The 20,617-nt window shown below is 41.3% G+C and overlaps 1 protein-coding gene across 1 annotated transcript in view; it reads left to right on the forward strand.

Moving 5' to 3' along the window:
* Positions 1–3,461: 3,461 nt before the first annotated feature.
* PPARG (peroxisome proliferator activated receptor gamma) overlaps positions 3,462–20,617 on the forward strand; it is a 56,357-nt gene continuing 39,201 nt past the window's right edge. Inside the window, exon 1 of the mRNA XM_059479989.1 lies at positions 3,462–3,527. The gene's annotated coding sequence lies outside the window, so the exon portion shown is untranslated. The remainder of the gene's footprint in view (positions 3,528–20,617) is intronic.

A 20,617-nucleotide genomic window follows, 5' to 3' on the forward strand; every position in this document is an offset into this window, starting at 1 on the left:
ATACAGGACATTTTTAACTCATTGAAACTCCATTCCTTTAAGGCATTGCATTTTGCACAATCAGGGCTTGCTGCTGAGGCTGTCAGATTTCTGGCTGCACTCTCAGAGCAGGAGATTGCCCTCTAGATGTTAAAAGTTTGGCTCCTTCTCCACTGCATCCCACAGCACCAGGATGGGACACACTGCGTGAGGGGTGGTTTTAAACTTGAGTAATGCACCCAGAGAATGAGCACAAACCCAGGGGAAGCATAAAAAGTCAGTAAAAGATGGAATTTGTGTCTTTGCAGAGATGGGAAGGGGTAGAAATCCTTGCAAGGTTGCCAGTGTGCTCAAAAAAAATTGCCAAAATCACAGCATCACCTCTAATAAATTAGTTTTTCTAACCATAAATGCTTACCTGGAATTCCTTAGGAATTGTTGCACAGAAATTCCTTCACCAAGATGGGAAAGAGAAATGAAACCACTCAGGGGAGGTTATTTTGTCATTGCTAACACCCTGATCCATCTGGAGATTCCACAAAGTCCTCATTTCAGTTTCTCATCTCAGTGAGAACTATTTTTGCCACATGATTCAATTTAATCTACTTCAAATTTTCTGAATAATTGAAACACATAATGTACAGTCAGTCAGTAATAACTGCAAGCAGAAATAATGTTTTTTTTCAGATGCAATAAATGCTTCAAAAAGACTCACCAAGAAAAACGGGCTGATTAAAGAGAGTTTAAAATGCAATTCTTTCACATGAAAAGAATTAACTAATGCTTTTATACCCAATAAAAAAACAGAGTATAATTGATCTTGTGTGAAGGCAAATTATCTTCTAATTTTAAAACCAGAACTGATGCTGAGAGAGTCTTTCCTGCTTGTCTTTGAACTTAGAGGAGAGCTGCCCATGGTTCAGCAAGGCCTGAGCCTGACATTTCGTTCTTGTTTCATAACTCCCAGAGCTCCCAGCCAAACTCAGGAATCCTCTCAGATAAGCAGGGGAGAAAGTCTGGATCATCAGAAACTGCACAGCCAAACAATGCAAACAAAAACTTACCAGAAACTGATAAATGTCTTTATTATGACCATTTCAGTACTGTATAAAGCAACTTGATTACAGGACAGATAATACATTTGTAGCCTGTTTTATTTCTTTACCAATACAGAAATGATTGGCTTTTTCTAAAAAAAAAACCCACTCTGTTAAGGAAAAAAAAAAAAAACAAAAAAAAAAAACCCAGATTAATTAAAATTATAATTAAGGCATACATTTAATTACCAGAGAAAATGTATGGGTTCCTCATCTCTTCATTCTTCAAATTAAGATTAGCTGTCCAAAAGAAATATTTAATTATTGAATATCAAATCCTATCTAAAAATCCATGTTAAGCAGGAAATCAGGCTAAGTAATCTTTTCCTTTCCTATCTCAATCTGCTAAAATGCATATTTACAAAATCTAAGTAATTTTTATATGTTATCATTCTGTTTTTGCTTTATATTTAATGAGTTCAGTTCAAAAGATGAACTTGCTAAAGAAAACAATGCTTAGAACAGAAACAGGCTGAGAGTGTATTTGTAATATTTCTGTGAAAGCTGTGTTTGGCTGATTTCTCTGGTCTGACAGGGATATCTGTCTCACCCGTGCCATTTAATTAAAATCCAAACTGTTCTTTGTATTTCTGCCTTCATTAAAAGCTGGGCTCAAAGCAGGGCTGCCCAGTCCACACTGGATGTCATCAATACCTGCCAATTTTTGGAATGCTTCCAGTTGCATGGAGTTTGAAAGAGTTTGCAGGTTAAAACTTTGATTTTGGGGAGGGATCCCCTTTTTTCAGACACTTAAACTAAATGGGAATTCTCCAGCAGCAAAGCAGCAGTTCTGCTCTAACCAGAGATAAATCAGGACTCTGTGAGGGTCCAGCTCAGATCCTTCTTTTAACTTTCTATTGAAACTCTACCTCAGCTATTGCTGTAAAGTGGTAGAAATATTAATAACTGAGGCATTTAAAACCTCTTTGTTAAGATTGTTTTACCCACATTTGCCTCTTTGTTCATCCATGATAATTCTGAGGGTTTGTTTTACTTGTTTTCAGGACCTGGCTTCTAATTCTGAGCCAGGGTATTACTGGAATAGGTTATTACTGCAGTATGTTAAAATAATTTTTCAAATACCCAACCCAAACAATAAAAAGGAACCACTTAAAAAAAAATTTCCACATTTCCAAGGCTAAAAAAATTTCAGATGAAAGGGAAAAAGCAGGAATTGGAAAAAAAAAAAAAAATCCTTGATCTGTCAAGGCAGAGGTAACACCTCAAGCCTATACAAATAGACAGATAATTCTCATAAAAATTAACACAAGGCTTCAAGCCTCTGCAGACAGAGAGATTGTTCTCATAAACAAAAGGCTGGAGGCAAAGTTAGTATCTGTAGGTAGTCCAGGTATTTTGACGTGTTCAACCCTAATCTATAAATTGCCTTCAGTATACAAATAATAAAGCAAATGTGGGCTCTCTTTCAAAACTCTTGATGACTAAGAGACATAATGAGGCAAATTTGGGATCCTCTCAACTTTGCAGTGATGTCCAAGGGATCAGGAGTTATTCAAGATAAACTGTTGTATCCCGGGGCACCTCGAGTTCCAGGACGACTCTCTTAAAGCCTGTTGATCTTATGCCTTTTTTTCCACATCTAACTTTTTTTTCAAAGCCTCAGAGGCTGCGATAGAGGAGGTGACAGGCTTGTTGGGGCTTGCTGCCTCTGGAGAGAGGTACCGAGCACAGCCTATACCATAGCTCGGCTCTGCATTCCTGGCAGGGGGGAAGAGCGCCCACAGATAATCAAAAAAAAAAAAAAAAAAAAAAAAAAAAAAAAAGAAAAAGAAAAAGAAAAAAAAAGTTAAAAGAACTTGCTTTACCTCCGTTACTGCTAAGAACCTTGTCAGAAAAGCCTTTACTCCTGTCACAGCAGGACACAGCCTGACGTGAGGCGAGCCGGCCAAACAAACCGCGCAGCGCGGAGCGGAGCCGGCTGCAGCATGGCAAGGCAAAAGAGAAAGCAGCCGGCAGGCGGAAAAAGTGAATTTTCAGTTACGGGAGATTACAGGGAGCAGAGATCAAACTCCAGCTGCGTTGCGGGGCCGCGCTCTGCCCTCGGCTCCACGGGGCCGATAGCGCTGTGCGGGCCGGGCCGGGCGCAGCACGGCCCGAGGGGACAGCGAGGAAGGAGCCGCCTCCTCCTCCTCCTCATCATCCTCGTCCTCCTCCTCACTGCCCGCTGCCTGTCCCATCCCGCTCTGCTTCGCCATCCCCCGGTCCCCATCCCTGTCCCCATCCCCGTTCCCAGCCCGGCCCGTTCCCGGCCCGGGCCCGCTCGCTGCCAGCCCCGCTCGCCGTGGGCCGGCGGAGGCGGCGCCGGGGGGAGGCGGGCCCTGCCCGGGAGGCCGGGCCGAGCGGGGGAGTTTATCCCGCTGGAAGGGAACGGCTGCTCCCGCTGAGAACTGACAGCGCCAGCGCCGTGCGGCTGCGGGGACCGGCCCCGAGGTGAGGGGCGGCGCGGGCAGCGCGGGGCTGAGGGAGCCGCGGGCCGTGAGGGCACCGCGGGCTGTGAGGGCAGGGCCGCGGGGCTGAGGGGGCTGCGGGGGCTGCGGGGGCTCGGGGCGGGCAGGACGCGGAGCCCGGGGCCGCCGGGGATGGATGCTCGGTGTGCCGGCCGGGCGGGCCGGGCCCCTTGGAGCGGGCAGAGCGGAGCCCTCGCTGGCGGAGCCCCGGCGGGATGCGGTGCCCGGAGCGCCCCGGCCGCGCTCCAGGTGCGCTCCCGGCGCTGCGGCCGGGGCAGCCCGGGCGCTGTGTCCATGGTGCTGCAGCAGCGGGTCCGGCACGGCGGCAGCGGGGGATGCTCGGGGCCGCCCCGCTGAGGTGAGGCGGTGATGGGCAGGAGGATGCACGGATGGATGGATGAAGGGATGGATGGATGCATGGATGCATGGATCCGCTGCGCGCCGTCCATCCCTGCCGCCCGTGGGGGAAGCACCGCCAGGGCACTGCTGGGCTCACCTGGCTGCTCTCGTAATGAATGAACAGCTCGTTCCTCTTTTTTTTTTTTTTTTTTTTTTTTTTTCTTTCCTTCAATTTCCCAATCGCAGAAAGTCGGGGAGCCTCTCACAGCCTGCAACAACCGAGATGCTATGTTGAAATATATTGTGTCTTGATGGCATGCCTCAGGTTCGCAGGAGCGTTTTGTAATCTTCCTGGTGTCATTTCTCCCCAGGGGATTCTGCAGCTAGAGAGTGCAAGTTCCTGTGGTGTTGTAACTTTGTGGCCCTGTGTACACACGACAATACTATGCTGACTTAACAGGGATGCGTTATTAATATCAGTGATGTAAGGCTGGTATTTATTGTGATCAAAAGCTCAGGAATTATCAATTTCTGGATGTCCTGTGGAATTTAGATTCCTTTAAATCAGTTTTAATTCTCCTTGAAATAACCAGGGGTTTGGATTTATATTTGTGATTGGCTATCCCATCTCTGAACAAGCTTTTGCTGTAGAACATTGTTACAATGTTCCATTAAAAAATATCTATTTTGAAGTAGCAATAAGCCTATCATTTAATAAGTAATTTACCTTTTAAAAGGTTACTATGATTTGTTACTAGTTAACCAAAAATTCCCAGCGTACACCAAGCAATTGTGGCATATGAAACTGAGTGCTCTCCTTTGAAAAGAAGTTTCACATGGCGTGCTCTCGTTAATATCAGAATTTGGTGCATCAAGTGATGTGTTTGACATCATTATTCACTTTGGCTGTCACAAAAAAAAAAAAATGCTGCAAAAATTGCTCAGAGATTTAATTATGAGATTACAAGAAATCACTCCTAGCAGTGTGTTAAGGCATGTGGCACAATATAAGCATGGGCTTGTCAAGGGGAGAGAGAGCTGAAAAAATAGTTGGCACTGATTTTGAATGATAACCAATCAGAAATATAATATAAAGACATTTTTACACGGACAGCTTTTGAATTTGAATGGTTTTAGGCATCAGTTTTGTAAAACATCTCACTAACTTGTAGTGGTTCAGAGATTCTGTACTTCTAAACAGCCTTAAGATGGTCTGTGTTCCTTAGAAATGCCAAATTCCTGGATAATACAATGTATTTAACATCAGCATTCCATGAAACATCCATAATAATACAGAATATACAGCTAATATTTTTCCTGATATAAATTTGTGTTCCATGTAACGAATCTGAAGTGAAGGCAGTGAAATATTAGAATTTAATTGAAGGATATCGAAGCTGTGCCTTTTAACCTTCCTTGTGGGACTGACAAATGCACCCCTTATCAACAGTGCTTCTGAATCTGACTCTTTTGTGGACTTTTCTAAATAACCATAAGTCCATTTCTAAGTCAATAAAATAAACTTAGGCACTGTTTCAATCACTTTTAGTGTAATTTCCTCCTTATAGCAATGGCTAATAAAATTAATTTTGAAAACGATTTTATTGTAAAAGCAAGAAAAATTTAAAAGTGGAATGAAAACTTTGTCTTGTACAAAGCCGGACCAAATAATGAAAAGTGAAATTAATGCTTTTTTTCACCTTGATTGGTGAGGCCCTCTTCAGGTATTTTTTTAAATGTAATATGCTCAGAGTGGAGTTGAAGATCTTTCCTTGCCCTTTTTAGTAGGCTAATTGTGAATCACTAACTGTGTGTGTTTGGTATTCAGAATCTGAGTTTCTTTTACAAGCTTTTTCACAAGGATTGTTCCCAAGTCCTTCTCTGCCACGCAGTAAAAGTTTCCAGTGCAGTTACTCAAGAGGAATCATCCTACAATTACAAATTCTCCATGAGGCTTTTGAAGTCATGGACACAACACTTTCCATTAGTTATTGCTGCTGGTTTCATTTTTTAATCACTAATAGGTTTGTTAAACCCAGCATGATATTAGGTGATGAGTGCTGATTATGTCACTCTGTATTTCCATAATGGTGTCTGGTTTTTAACAGCAGGATCTGGTTTTCAGGTACTTTATGCCAGATGTTCTCTGTGTGTCAGGTCACTTTTTGTGAACTAAGAGGAAGAGTTAGAAACAATCCAAAACAAGACAACATTGATGTACTCAGTTCTACTCCTCACGCCTCAGACAGAACTTGGGGTTCCCAATAACAGGACAAGTTAAAGGAGGTAATCTACAATTTAAAGGACGCCATTTACTTGGGGAAAAACTCAAGTTTTTTACTGTGGAGGCTTTTCCAAGGCGAGATGAAAAATGGAAAAGCCGTAAGATTTGTCTTCGGATTCTCAGGAATATGAAACATCAATTGATTCCTGCATTAAATAATAAACCTTTTTTATTTCTTTTCTCTCTTCCCCCTTCCACTTTTTATTCTCCACAAAGAGAAGAGCCCAGGGAGTTTTTCCAGTTGTGCTTTGTTTGAAATGTAGGGTAGTCCACCTTTTTCCAGCGGTGCTGCTCTCAGGTACCAGGGACAATGCAGAAAATGCTGGTGCTCAGCAAATGATCACCCTGGTACTCAGCCCTGTGGTGAGTGGGCTTGGGATACTCCCAGGTCTTGCAGGTATGAGGAAACAGGAGGGAGAAAATAAATGTGGCAACCATAGGAAACATTAAGTTTCTACTTCAGCATCAGCTCTTCTGCTGCAGCATGCGCTTCCCTCTTCCTCCTGCTACAAAGTTGTCAGCTCTGCTCACACTGCAGGGCAAATGGTAATAAATCTGTCGTGGAGTTTTGCTCTTTAAATTTAGAGGGGAAAAAAAAAAATTGAAGCAAGGCCTATTCTGCAAGTCTTCCTATCCGGAAACTTTCGCAGAACTGAAGTCAATTTGATGATGTTCACATTTTTCTCCCACTCCACCCACACCTTCCATTATATTATTTGGCCTGTTTGCCCTCTCATAAACCACTCTATAGAACTGAACTAAACAATGACATCATTCCCCAATTAAAATTCGTGATACATGAACTATATAGATATTTTTAATTACCTGTGTTGCAGTATTACCGAGCAGCCTAGTCAAGACTGGGGCCATCTTCTTACTCAAATGAAATAATTGAATAATTGCCCCTGTCCTCAATACTGTGTGATCTGGGATGTGAGAATGCAAAGAACTCCCCATTTGCAATGGAGAAACAATGCAGGATTGAGACTGAGGCAAAAAATGAAATTTAAAATTTTAGTGTGTCCATTTATGCTTACAAGAGCAAATGATCTGACAATGGTAATAGATTCTAATTAGCATTATGACAGAAAAAGTTAGGGGTTTGTATAATAAATCTCTAAATTTGCAGCAAAAAACATCTCAACTTCTAAGCAGTATCCTCTTTTCTTTACCTGGCAGTTTTTAAGCTTTCCCTGGAAGCAGGGGAATATCCCCCTTGGACAGGGGAGGAGAAGGAGCAGCTCCAGGGCCGGGCTGTGAATTTCTGGAATGGACTAGCAGGAGATGCTCTGTGGACTTGCATAAGCCACCCCCTTTCCTCATGACTAAGCAGATCTCCTCCATGCCATGCAGGCTGCACATTCAGGACAAAGTCTATGAATCCAAGTCTCTGAATCCCAAAGTCTACTCTGCTGGTTGATAATTAGCAATTTACAAAACACAAAGTGCCGCAGCTCTGGGGATGTACGTCCAGCACTGCGTGGGGTGAACATCCCTGGGGGGTTCTGACCATGCTTATAGGGGATGTGTGTGTGTAGGGAAGGGATTAACCCTGTGGTAGGAATGGCTTCCTGCTAATCTCAGCAGTGCTGAAAGGCTCTGTGTAATTTCTGATAACACAGGATAATAAATATTAGGTAATATCCCAACAGAAAATACACAGAGCACTCCACGCCAGCAAAGGAACTTCTTGGTTTCATGGGAGATGCATAGAATCTAAAAAAGAGATCCAAATCCCAGCTTCCTTGAGGTCAGCGGTGGATGTGCTGTCTCAGAAGGATCAGGTTTGCAGTGATAAAAGCTCAGTGCTCTGTACAGTTTGCTCCCTTGCAATTACTGCTGGATTCCTGCGTGGCTGTGGGTTTAGCGTGCTCAAAATTGAGGCTCCGGCTCTAAAGGAATTACTGCTTGCCCTGTGAGACTAAATGCCTGAAATTAAATAACCATGAGTATGTATTATAGCCTAAGTCCTACATATTTTTCTTTAAAACTTGTGAGAAATGCCAATGTAACAGGAGGAGTAAATTCATCTGCCTTTTACGTGATCAATTTCTTAACGTATTTCAGCTCCAAATGAAACGCCAACATTTTGGTGCAGACGTTGCATTTGGTGTTAGTTTATTCTAGACTTCCAATTAGGCATGGATTCTACTTTTGGTCTTCTCACAGCTATTATTGTGCCATTGTAAAATAGTCTCCTTCGTGCTGCTTTACGGGCTGCTGGAATTTCATGGGCTCCATGGGGATTGGTGTCTTTCCTCTTTATCACAGATCAGATTAGGACACATTTTAGAATCCCTTTTGCCAGAATCTTAGAATTTTTTTAGACCTCCAGCTCCAATTTGTCTAACTCACCTGTGTGTATTCAATGCAAAATATGTGATTTGCATCAGTCATACTTTCAGCTGTATGGAATATTTATAGGATAAGGCAGAGCAGTGGAAATTTTCTTCTTGTATCTTGTGTTTCCCTCTGAATTTCAGCATTTACATATCAGATTGGGACATATTTTAGAATCCCTTTTGCCAGAATCCCAGAATTTTTTATAGACCTCCATCTCCAACTCCTCTAACTCACCTGTGTGTGTAAAATCTGAAGTATGTGATTTGCATCAGTCATACTTTCAGCTGTGTGGAATATTTATAGGAAAAGGCAGAGCAGTGGAAGTTCTCTTCTTTCATCTTGTGTTTCCCTCTGAGTTTCAGCATTTACAGATCAGATTGGGACATATTTTAGATTCCCTTTTGCCAGAATCCTAGAATTTTTTAGACCTCCAACTCCTCTAACTCACCTGTGTGTATAAAATCCGAGATATGTGATTTGCATCAGTCATACTTTCAGCTGTGTGGAATATTTATAGGAAAAGGCAGAGCAGTGGAAGTTTTCTTCTTTCATCTCATGTTTCCCTCTGAGTTTCAGCATTTACTCTGCAGAGAATTTCATATTTGCACAGAGCAGTCCTGCCCAGAATTATGATCTCGTCTTAAACTTTTTACACAATGCGTGATTACAGCGCGTTGCATAAAATGGGATTTTTTATGTTATAATATTGCATGAGGAGTCCATAGTACTTGTGTGTTTGTTTAGATTTATTGAACTGAGAGGTTGTGTAACTGCTGTGAGTATTTGTGGCCGTGTAGCAGCAATTCTGAAGTTTGAGAGGCTTTGAACTCAGGTGCCATCTGTGTACAAACAGAGGAACATTTTCACTCCCTGTGCTGGGGGAGGATTTGAATATTCTGTGAGCTCACCCATGGTGCTGTGAGAGAGATGTCAGCCTACCAAAAGACTCAGATTGTTCCACCAAAAAAAGGAACTATGGAAAGAAAAATGTTAATTACAGGCTTTAACACTCACACCAAGATCTTCTAGAAGGGGTGGTCAGAAAAACAGGTTTTACTACCTGGACCTGGTGCTTTGTGGTGCTATCTAATATGGGGGCTTGTGGAAAAATGCAGCCACTTCTATTTACTGCCTTTCATAATGTACATATTTCCTCATGATAGGTTTAGGTCCTGACTTTTTATGTCTACAGTAAATAAAACTGAGAGTTTATCCTTCCATCTCGAATGTGTTTTCCTTGGAGTTGCTGTTCCCTACAGTGGTATTTCAGTATTTCAGCTACAGCGTTTTATGCTGAATCTCAGTTTTTAAGCTTCATGGAAGCATGTTATTATGTGGTACGTTGCTAGATTGATTTTGAATCCTACCTATGAATGTAAAAAAAATCCAAGAAACCCAAATTTTATTTTCAGTTACACCCAGAGAAATCTATAGATAAGCAAGTACAGAAGTACATGAGGGCAAAAGGTTGCTTTATTTACTCGGGGTTTATCTGTATTCTCTAAATTTATTCAGGGAGAAATTTTGAAGAGGCTGCAGCAGAGGGTCTCATTCCCTTCAGGATTAGGAAAAAATATAATATTTATTTGCTTTCTAGCAGTTATTATGTCTAAAACAAAGTTCTTACACTGAATTAATGATGAATGCTTCAGTCCCCTGAGGTTAACCAGTGATAGGGGATGGATTTATTTCATGGAGTCACTAAAGTTCTGCAAGGCTTTCACTGGTTTTCTCCCCTGTTGTCACTCCCAGATGCCAACATTTGCACTTAAACTGCATTTCTGAGATGCCTTGTTTGTACATCAGGGCATGGTAACGTGTTTGAGGTTTGAAATTATTTGGAATACTAAGAAAAACATGCAAGTGTTTTATTTCTTTTAAATATCCCATAGTATTGTCAATATAAATTGAATTTTACAAATGGATGCATATTTGGGGGTACTCATATGGAGGTGCAGACTTTTAAATTTTTTCCTAGAACAGGATTAGAGAATGTGGAAACAAAAGTTCTGCAAATGTGCTTTCACTTTCAGAATTTCCAGCTGTTGCTGAAGCTGGTTTGAGATGATAAACAAGAGGAAACTTTAAGCCTTATTTAAAACAAAAAGATTTCACATTAAATCAGCTCTCTGAATGAAACAAGCACCGTTTAAAAGGTTTATTTTCCTGCATTTGGTTTAGATGTTTTTGCATTTACATTACAGCTATTGCCAGAATTGCTGAATTGGCCTGGAGTGGATTCTTTAGTAAAGATCTCCTCTAAATAGGAGTTGTTCATTTGAGTACAGAAAACAATTCTCCAAACTGGTGCTACAAAAGTTTCAGGTCTTCAATTTAAAATAGGAAAAAGCAAATATTCAGGAATTCCATTTAAAGGCTCGGGGTTTTTTACCAGCAGCTTCAATGTATTTTTTATTAGTAAGGCAAGGCAAAATAATTTTTTTTAATCTGATGGAAGCTCAATTACTTGTTCCTACCTTGCTTCTTTGGGTTATTGTTGTTGCTGCTGTTATTAGTATTATTACTATATTTAATTAATGCTACTGGAAGCAAATTCCAGCCTTGCTTTGCCAGCTTTTGGAGCATTATTTGTGATGTGAGCTCGCCAGTTGTCTCAAGCTGGTGAATTGTTTTTGTGACACAGAACATTAGGCCATGATGAACAGGAAACTCAGGAGGGTTCCTTGCACAGCTTCCTTTGGGCACTGCCCAGATTTTGTTCCCTGACCCTCGTGTGGCCAATCCAGCAGGATATTTATGTGCCCAAAATCTGCTTTAGTGGTGTCAGGCTTTTAGCAGGGATCCAAGCCCTTGGATAAAACCCACACTTGAAATCCTTGCACTGCTCCAGGTTTTCAGACAGGGTAACACATCAGGTTATGCAAGCTGCATTCTGACACAGGTAATGACATTTGAGGAATTATTTTCTTAGATCAGGATTACTGATTTATTAAGAAATAGTGATTACAGCACAGCTGGCGTGGGCAGGAATTCTTGACAGTGCTTGAAGTACTGGGAAACCCTTCAGCACCAAGAGCCCACTTTTCCTACAGCAGAGATATTTTCCTGTAGACATCTTCTTGAAAAAATTTTGGCAATGAAAATCATAATCCAAAAACAGAATATTAAATATCCACATGCTTCATTTATATAAAAAACCCACTTAGCAGGGGAATGTCAGAGTCCACAGCAGCAGGTCCCATTATGAATTGAGCCTATCACTGTTTTCTTTGGTATCTGTCAATTTTTTCATGAGTCACAGTTTTGTTGAGAAGGGCATTTTTTGTGCAAGGCAAGAGTTGCACCCAGCACAGCAGCTGTGCTGTACACTGTGAGCTGTACACAATCTGCTGTTTCATCCTTCATGATGTAACACTGAGGATGTGGAAGTCATGTGCACTTCTTGCCATTCTTCATTTTGGTGCCAATTTCGAGTAGGTGAGAGATCAGACAAGACCCCGGAGAACTCCTCTGTATTTTCTCAATTCTGCTTTTAAAAGACAACAATATCACCAGTGCTCTCCTCTTTTCTAATATTCGTAAAACAGAGTTTATGCAGAATAGGTGGAGTAATGTGTGATGTTAAGGTTGACTCTGGCTTTTTTAATCTTGTGAAATAGCAAGATTATCTTTAATCTTAATGGAGGCTACTGGTGTGCAGTGTGATTAGATTAATTGCAGTGGTGGATTAGGGCAGGGATCGAAGGCCAGTGTGGGACTCTGGAGGCCCAGCAGAGCAGGGACTTGGGAAAATGGGAAGAAGCTGTCCACACTGAACATCAGGAAAGGAAGTTAATTGATTAATTAATTAAAGGAAATTTCAAAGGAAGGCAGTGGGCAGATTAGCTGTGCCTGCTGAGTTTCTGTATTTATTTAGCCCTTTTTATTTTTGCCAGTGAAAAGTATTAAAAAACGGGGGAATTCTTTAAAAAACTACAGATGTTTGAATTTCTTTCTCACAGCCTAAAGTTTATTGTTGGAACCTTCATGATTTTGAATTCTTCTCTCTGGTCTCTTATGAGAATTTCAGCTTTTCTTGGTTTCAGATATGCTGACAATGCCATAACGTGGTCTTTCACTGTATTTTGGCATCCTTGCTCATTGTTCTTTTTCTGCCCAAGTTTGCTCTGTTTTTCAAATCTAGCCTTACTTACGACTCCTCAGAGAACAGGAACTGTGTGATCTGCTAACAACAAGTGACAGCTTTCCTGTCACTGGGGACAGCAGGGCAGGCAGGGAGCGTTGCTGCACTCGAGGTGAGTTCAGAATAACAATAACTCGCCCGTAGCCCCAGTTTTGTGTGCTGAGCGTGCCTCTGACGCAGGCTGGCCAGCAGATTCCTGTCTCCTCCCCTCCCCAGGAACAGGAAGGCACAGCACGCAAACCATGTGGCAATTTGGAGTTTCTGCTCCAGCCTGACCCTTAGACACGAGGGTGACTCTTGTGTTGGCGCTGGTGAAAGAGCTGGACTGGGCATCTGCACAGAATGGCAGAGTTTTCATTTGAATTTCTAAAAATATTTAACATTTTTTATATTTAAAAAAAAAAAAACAAACCCTCAACAAACCGCTAAGTGTGAAAACATCAGAACCATCTCTCCTTTTCCTCCCCAAAGTTTTGAAGAGAGGAATAAAGGGAGGAAAAGCGTTGAGGTGAACAAAGGAAGAGAAAGTAGAGAGAGCCTTTCATTGTCCTGGAAGGCAAGCAGGAAAAAGCAAGGAGGAAGAAGGAATTGATGCAGGCATGGTTGCCACTTTCCTGACAATTACTCCAGGAAAGGCTGATGAATGTAGTAATTATACCTGGCAGTGACTCTGTGAAATAAAGGGATTCTCTGGAGTTCAAAACAGCCAGAGTGATAGAGCACTCATTTAGCTATGAATATGGAAATGAAATAAATGAAATAAAGACAATGTAGGCTAAGTGCTAAATAGCACTGCTGTCTACTTCCAGGGTGTCATTTAAACAGAGGAAAACATCCTCTGAGTAAGAATTCCTGAAAATAAATTAGAGAGAAAAAAATTGGGAGATATGCTGCAGAAGGGAGGGTGGCAGTGGGAAGAGGTACTGACAGAGCCCACAGGATTTTCCTCCCTTCATCTTCTAAAAGCCATTCTTCAGAACAGATTCCCTTATTTCCTTTGGTGCTGAGCAGCAAATCCGGTGAAAAGGGAATTTTCCTCTACATCCATGGAGAATGTGGGTTATCCTAACAGCTGGGGGTGATTTTGAGGTGCCAGTATGTAATTCACTATTCCCAGAGTAGGAGACGAGATTAATATTTAGAAATATGAATCATTAGAAATATAAAGACTTAAAACTGCATTCCAACTCACTGCAGGGCTGCCATTCTTATACATGGAGTCTTGAAGCAGCAAAATATCTCCTGTGTTTTTATGAGACACAAAGATGGATGGCTAAATGCCTCTGTTGGATGGCAACTACGGGAATTTGATCATTATCAAGAATGGAATTTGTATTTTAGACTTTTCCATCTGTACAGGGGTTTCTGCACAGATATTTCACTGAAATGGACTGCGAATTTGGGAAAAAGAGGTCAGTGCCTTTCTTAGTGCTCAGTAAAGTGATGGACAAGAGAAGAGCATCTCTGGTGGGATTTAGGAGAGCCCTGTTCATGTTCACACTGGGGCTGAAGCTCCAGAGTGGTGAGAACCCCCCGCAGCAGAACTGGGAGCACTGGTAGGAGAAAAGCTGGTTCACAATTAAATAACTGAGTGCATTTGAGTTAAACCAAACAAAACCCCAAAGCAATGATGTTCCCCAGTCTCACCAAAGGCTTGGACCCACCAGTAAATCAGAGAGTGCTGAATTTGGGCACAGCTGCAGGAGTGAAGGTTCAATGGATGCGTTCTAGACCTGTCCCTGCTCCAGTTCTAGCCCAGCTAATTAAGAGCCACTCAATCACTGCCCTGAAATAATTTAGGAGCCAGCAGAGCCCATGGACCGTTTGCAAAAGGCCATTTACAATTTCCACCCAGTTTGCTAAAGGGACAAGCATGGCCAGAGTGGGGGCCCTGGTGAAATTCTTGTTTATTGGCATGGAATCAGCTGAAACACCTCCCAGAGCTGTCAGCATTTCTTTTTGAGTTTCTTCCTGCCCTCAGAGCAAGATGAGCTGTGCCTAAAGTTCTACTCCTAGATTTTTAGCTCTAAAAGAGGAGTGATTTTTAATGTGGAGATCTTTCTAAGAGAGCTTGTGGCATCCAAGACACAATTTGTATGTTTGGTAAAGTAGAGGTTGGAGTTTCATGAAAAGAAAAATCTCTGCAGGTCATTTTAGCCTGTGTTGCCTGTTTATTTGGCTGCCATGTAAATAAATAAAAGAGATAAAGCCCAGAATTTTTTAAATTACTCCAATTTTTTTCTCACCCCTGGGGAAACAAGTTACAAGAGTTTGTGGAGTGAATAAAGAGCAATAATTTGAGCTAAACTTGTAAAAAAATATAAATCAAAAAATCCAAATGAAGAATTCCAAAAAAATACCCATAGGCAACTAAGGGAATTGCTTCTACTGCTGAAAGAACTCCTTGGATACGGGCAGAGCCACACTTTTTAACAGCCACAGTAATTCCCACATTATTCCTTTTATTTCTCCTTCTGTGTTACCCTTAGTCCTATTACAAACCATTGAAGTTGGAAGATTTTGATTTGATATTAACACCCCAGATATCCATTTTTATGTTTTATTTTCCATTTTAGCTTAAGTAAAAACAAAAATTTTTCTATTTATTCATCTGTCCTGAGCAGATCTTAGTGCAATACTCATATATGATACAGTCACAGCTCTGAAAAAATAATTTGAGTTTTTTATTGTCCTACTGAATCTTCATTGCAACTCACCTGTAAAGAATATATTACAAACTGTTTGCTCTGAAAATTCCTCCTGGCTCCAGTGAAAGCGCAGAGGGCAAACAAAGTTCTGAAATGTGTGCACAAGGTGTGAGAGCAGGGGGTTAGGCCTGGCTTTAATTCCTGCTCTGGTCCTTCAGGGCAGCCCGAGCTCTGCTCACCATCCCCTGCCCTCAGTGGGATTGCAAAGGACAGCAGGGCCAAACTGTGTCACCAGATAAACCACGGAATTTTAATTTTGTAGTAATTAAACAGAAAGCATTTCGCCCAGAAGTGTAAAATCTAAAAGATGAATGTGTATTTTAACACCTGAAAATTTGAGAGCTAAAATATTTGACACTGTTGGCACTGTTTTAAATTTCATTTTTACCTTAAAAGTTGATACATATTTTAAGTGGTAAATTCTTTCTGCTCTGTGATCATTGATTCAATTAAAGGAGCTGAAATCATTATGTTTTGTTGAGACTTAAAAAGAAATGTCAAGAACCTTGTATGGGTAATGAAACGGGTGAAGCGTTCAAGAAGAAACACAGAATAAGGTATAAAATTTTTCAAAATAATTAGACATTCACTTCATAATAAAAATTGGGAAATTCAGAGACTCAAAGCACAACTTTGGGAGAAAATTTTAATATTTTAATTTCAAATAATTGGCTGGCAACCTCAGAAACATCATAGAGAGGAGGAAGCTGTTTCCCTTTGTAAGGGCAATGTCTTGAATGGGGAAAGCATTTATTTCTATATGAAAAGCATTTATTTCTACAGAAAAAAGACCCCAGCACTCCCCAAGCCCCTTTATTATTCTTAATTAAAGAGGAATTTTTAAAGGATTTTTTTTTAAAAAAAAACTTATCATTTTTTTATCCACTAAACTGAAAGAAGGGGATTAGGGTTGGATGTTAGAGGGAAATTCATAACTGGGAGAGTGGGGAGGCCCTGGCACAGGGAAGCTGTGGCTGCTCCATCCCTGGCAGTGCCCAAGGCCAGGCTGGACAGGAATTGGATCCACCTGGAACAGGAGAAGGTCCCTGCCCATGCCTGGGGTGGGACTGGCGGATTTTTGAGGTCCCTTCCAGCCCAAACCACCCTGGGATGCTGTGAAGCCATCACCCCCTCCTTCCTGTGCTGAGGCAGCAGCACAACCACAGCCACTCCAAACTGGAAGAGCAACCCAGAAATGCACGGTTCTGGGAGATCTTTTCCTCTTTTCTGAACCTTTAAGGCATATTTTTCAAATTTTCTCCATCCACCTTGAAAAACCTGAGCTGAAGTGGGAATTAACCATAAAAATGTATGTCTGATATGTTAATATCAAATCAAAATTTTCATATTTACTAAAGCTAAAATGGGGAATAAACCATAAAAATGGACATCTAATGTGTTAATAGCAAATCAAAATTTTTGTGTTTACCTGTTTACCTGAGCTGAAGTGGAAATAAAACCATAAAAATGGGTTTAATTATTATTAATTAAAAATATGTGGTGTGTTAATATCAAATCAAAATTTTCCAACTTCAATGGTTTGTAATAGGACTAAGAGTAACACAGAAGGAGAAATAAAAGGAATAATGTGGGAATTATTGTGGCTGTTAAAATGTGTGGCTCTGCCCTTATCCAAAGAGTTCTTTCAGCAGTAGAACCAATTCCATTAGTTTCTTATGGGTATTTTTTTTTTTTAATTCTTCATTTGGATTTTTGGAATTCTTCATTTTGGAATTCTTCATTTGGATTTTTTGATTTATATTTTTTTACAAATTGAGCTCAAATTATTGCTCTTCCAGTGGTGACACCAATTTCAGCCCTTTGTGTTCAAACTCCTCTACATTTTTAGTCAGTCCTGGCTGAAAAAAGCCAAGAGTTTCCAAAGCCCTCAGGATGATGAGAAAGAGCCCAACAAAGACACAATAGGAGTGAATACTTTAAGCTTATTTACTTTACAATGGCATTGTCAACTGAAACATTATTTTTTAATGGGCATTATATGAATCAATCTGTTAAACAAATATTGGTGTTTCAGGATGCATTCCAAAATCTGAAGTATTCTGCATACCTTTGGGATGTGCTGGCCAGCTTCTGGAGCCACTGAAATCTGGGACTTCCTACACGTTCCTCATTTCAGAATGAATCTGGATCTGAGTATTTCACTACAGGGAACTGGAAGCACCAGAAATCCCACAGGGAAACATTTCCCTTTTGGTAAATCAATCATGGCTTCCAGAGCAGAAGGCCCAGAAAGGTATCTAAACATTTCCACTTTAGTCTCAACTACTTTGTCCATCTTTTGAATTTCCTTCCTCTGTATCTGAACCACGAGCTGCTATTCAAAAATTGTGTCAAATCGTCGTTTCATAGAGCCTGAAACTTTTCCAGGAGAATAAAAAAACAGTTTGTGGCCTCTGGGAGAGTAAATTCCAGGGTTAATTTATAACTAAAGCAAATGTATCTATAAAAAGAAGAAAAGCTCTATAAGAAATATGTTAACAAATGACAAGAAAAAAGAGGCTTGATAAAAGATATCAGGACTTGTTTGGCACCAGTGATTTTATGACTGAGGAATTCAATTATAGGTGTGTTGGGAGTAGCAAATCACAATCCTTTAAATTACTAATGGGAGACAAAGCTCTTTATCATGGCCTGAATGTGCTCACATGAAATGTTCAGTCCTGCCCTCTGTAAATAAACTTTTAGTGCCTGCACTGTGCATCTGCACCAGCCCTGTGTCACCACCGTAAAAAAGATACCCCAGTGTGTTGAGTCACTCCTCAAACACTGCTGGAGCAGGAATGATGTTATCCGTGAGATTCCTTCCTGTAACGTGGGCTGTTCAGCTGGCCCTTTTTCCTGCTGGATTATTGTTTATTATCATTATTATTACTTTTCTGGAGTGGTGCTGGGTTTGTTGGCGGGACAGCTCGGGCTGTGTGACCCCAGGGCCCGCGGCGATAGGCACTGAATGCTATCGGCGGGGATTTGTTTGCTCTCTTGTTGGACACATGAGTGTCACAGAGCTCCTGGGCTGCTGATGCAGATAATGACTTTGGACTTGCCCAGGAGAGGCAGATTAGGCCGGGATCAATTGCAGATTAAGCCCTGCCTAGAGCCTGACACCATGGCAAGGCTGTCTGCTCCCTGCCGTGGGAGCAGTGAGCCCGTATCAGCGTCAGCCTGGAAGGAGGAAGGGCTGCTGCTGGAAATGCAAATTCCCCTGCTGGGGAGATCCCCCTGCTCCCAGCTGGGCCAGGGGAGTGCAGAGAGCTCCTCCCGAGCCTTCCAGACACGGAAACTCGTAAAGGTGGCGGGGCTGGTTTGAGGCTCCTTTGAGTCTTTGTGGAGTTTTGTTGGTTTTGTCATTGCCATGACCTCCTGACCCTCCCTTTCTACTGGGCCATCCTTGCACGAATGTTTTATGCCCACCCCAACCTATTAAGCCAGCCAGTTATACAATTAATAGTAACAAAAGTAGTAAAAGTAACAAAATGTAATTCACTTTATTTCATCATCGCTTCCCTCTCTTCTTTTAGCATCCAAATAGCTGACAAAAAAATGTTGTTTGCCTAGCAAAGGTTCAATGCATGAAGCTTTCACCCTTAATATCCAAAAAGGAAAACATTTACTTCTTTTGTGTTGACACTTCTTTTTGGTCATCTCTTTATTGGCCAATGGATTTTAATGTTAGTGAGAAAATTTAAGAGCTTATTAACAGTTGTTGGTTTTTACCATTTAGAGCATTTGAAAAATTTTAATATAAGCAATATCATTCAACTTCTAGTTATTTAACTAATTGTCTTTGTTGGTTTCATTGACATAGAGGCAGAAAGATTAAGTGTTGGAGTATCCCTATCTTAAACTATCAAAAATGTTTATTATACATAATATATAATAAATATGTAACCACTGTGATTGGTAGCTGCTAATCAGCCCATAGCACAAATATTGAGAATTAATTTTACAACCTCCTGCTTTTAGATCAGGTTCATGAAATCCTAGGGAAGTGTGTGGATTTCTGAGACAGAATCTGTATTGTGAAGAGGAAAAAGCAGTGCTGTAGAGGTAGATATTCCACACAGGAATAGGAATAGGAATGTGTTCCACAAAGCCAGTGCTGCCCTGGTGCTCTGCATGCAAGCTCACAGGCCTTAAAACTCCTCACAGATGAAACTGAAAAAAAAATTAAAAAAAAAAAAAAGGTGAAAGATTTAGGGAAATACCTTTGTTAAAATGCTGGGGTTTTTTTGTTTAACTCCCTCTCAGCCTCTAGGAATGCACTGGATGTCTGTCAAGCCCACAGGGCTGTCCATGCTGCAGGAGTGTATGAATTTGTCTCTATGCAGAGCTGCCATTGCTATTTTCCTTATCTGTGAAGGAAACACAGCAACTCCCACTGGGGAAATTTCATCTTAACTTGATCTTAAAATAAAAAAATCAAGGGAAAGGTCATATCCTAATAAGCTGTGCAAATCTAAATTCCCAGGGAGCTTCAAAATGACATTGTATGACTAGGGCATTAACAATTTTCCAGCATGTATTTTTGAACTGCTTACAATAGTGGTTTTTACATCCCAGAACAAATAGTAAAAGCAAGACACAACTGGCAGGATCCAAGATGTGATTCACAGCACGTGGCCCATTGATAATCCAGGGGAGCTGACAAACACAGTGGGATTGGCAACTTTCTCTGCTTCCATTGAGATGGAGATCTCGGGAGGAAGCTTTTTATTGCTCACTCCATGTGTTAATGTGATGGCAGGATCAATAATTTGCACCTTTCCCCCAGTCTCAGATTTTGGAGCAGTGATTCCCTCAGGTTGGCTGAGGAAGGAGGAGTTCTGTGGTACCTGCATGCTCTGGATGGAGATTTTGGGTTGTTCTGGTCAGGTATTGAGCAGGAGGCCCAGCACTCCTGTTCCAAACAGATGCTGCCATTGCTGCCCTGCAAAAGGTAAATTGAGTGCACTGGTAGAAATTTTACAGCCAGGTTCAAAGGAGCCAATGTTTGTCTGCAAACTATCTCGTCTGACTCAGTGGCCATATGCAGAGAAAGCAATAAAAAATAATCCATAGTTCTGAAGTGAACCAAGCCCAGTAGCAGATTACATCAGAAGCAGCTCAGAAATCAGAATTAGACCAATTTCTGGTTATGTTAGTTCTGCACACCATGCCACAGAGGTTTCAGCAGCCCATCCCCTGTTTTGGGAAGGTGTGCCATGAGCCCAGCACTGCTTGGAGCCCAGTGAACA

The sequence above is a fragment of the Ammospiza nelsoni genome, chromosome 11, assembly GCF_027579445.1.
Source record: "Ammospiza nelsoni isolate bAmmNel1 chromosome 11, bAmmNel1.pri, whole genome shotgun sequence".
Classification (NCBI taxonomy): Eukaryota; Metazoa; Chordata; class Aves; order Passeriformes; family Passerellidae; genus Ammospiza; species Ammospiza nelsoni.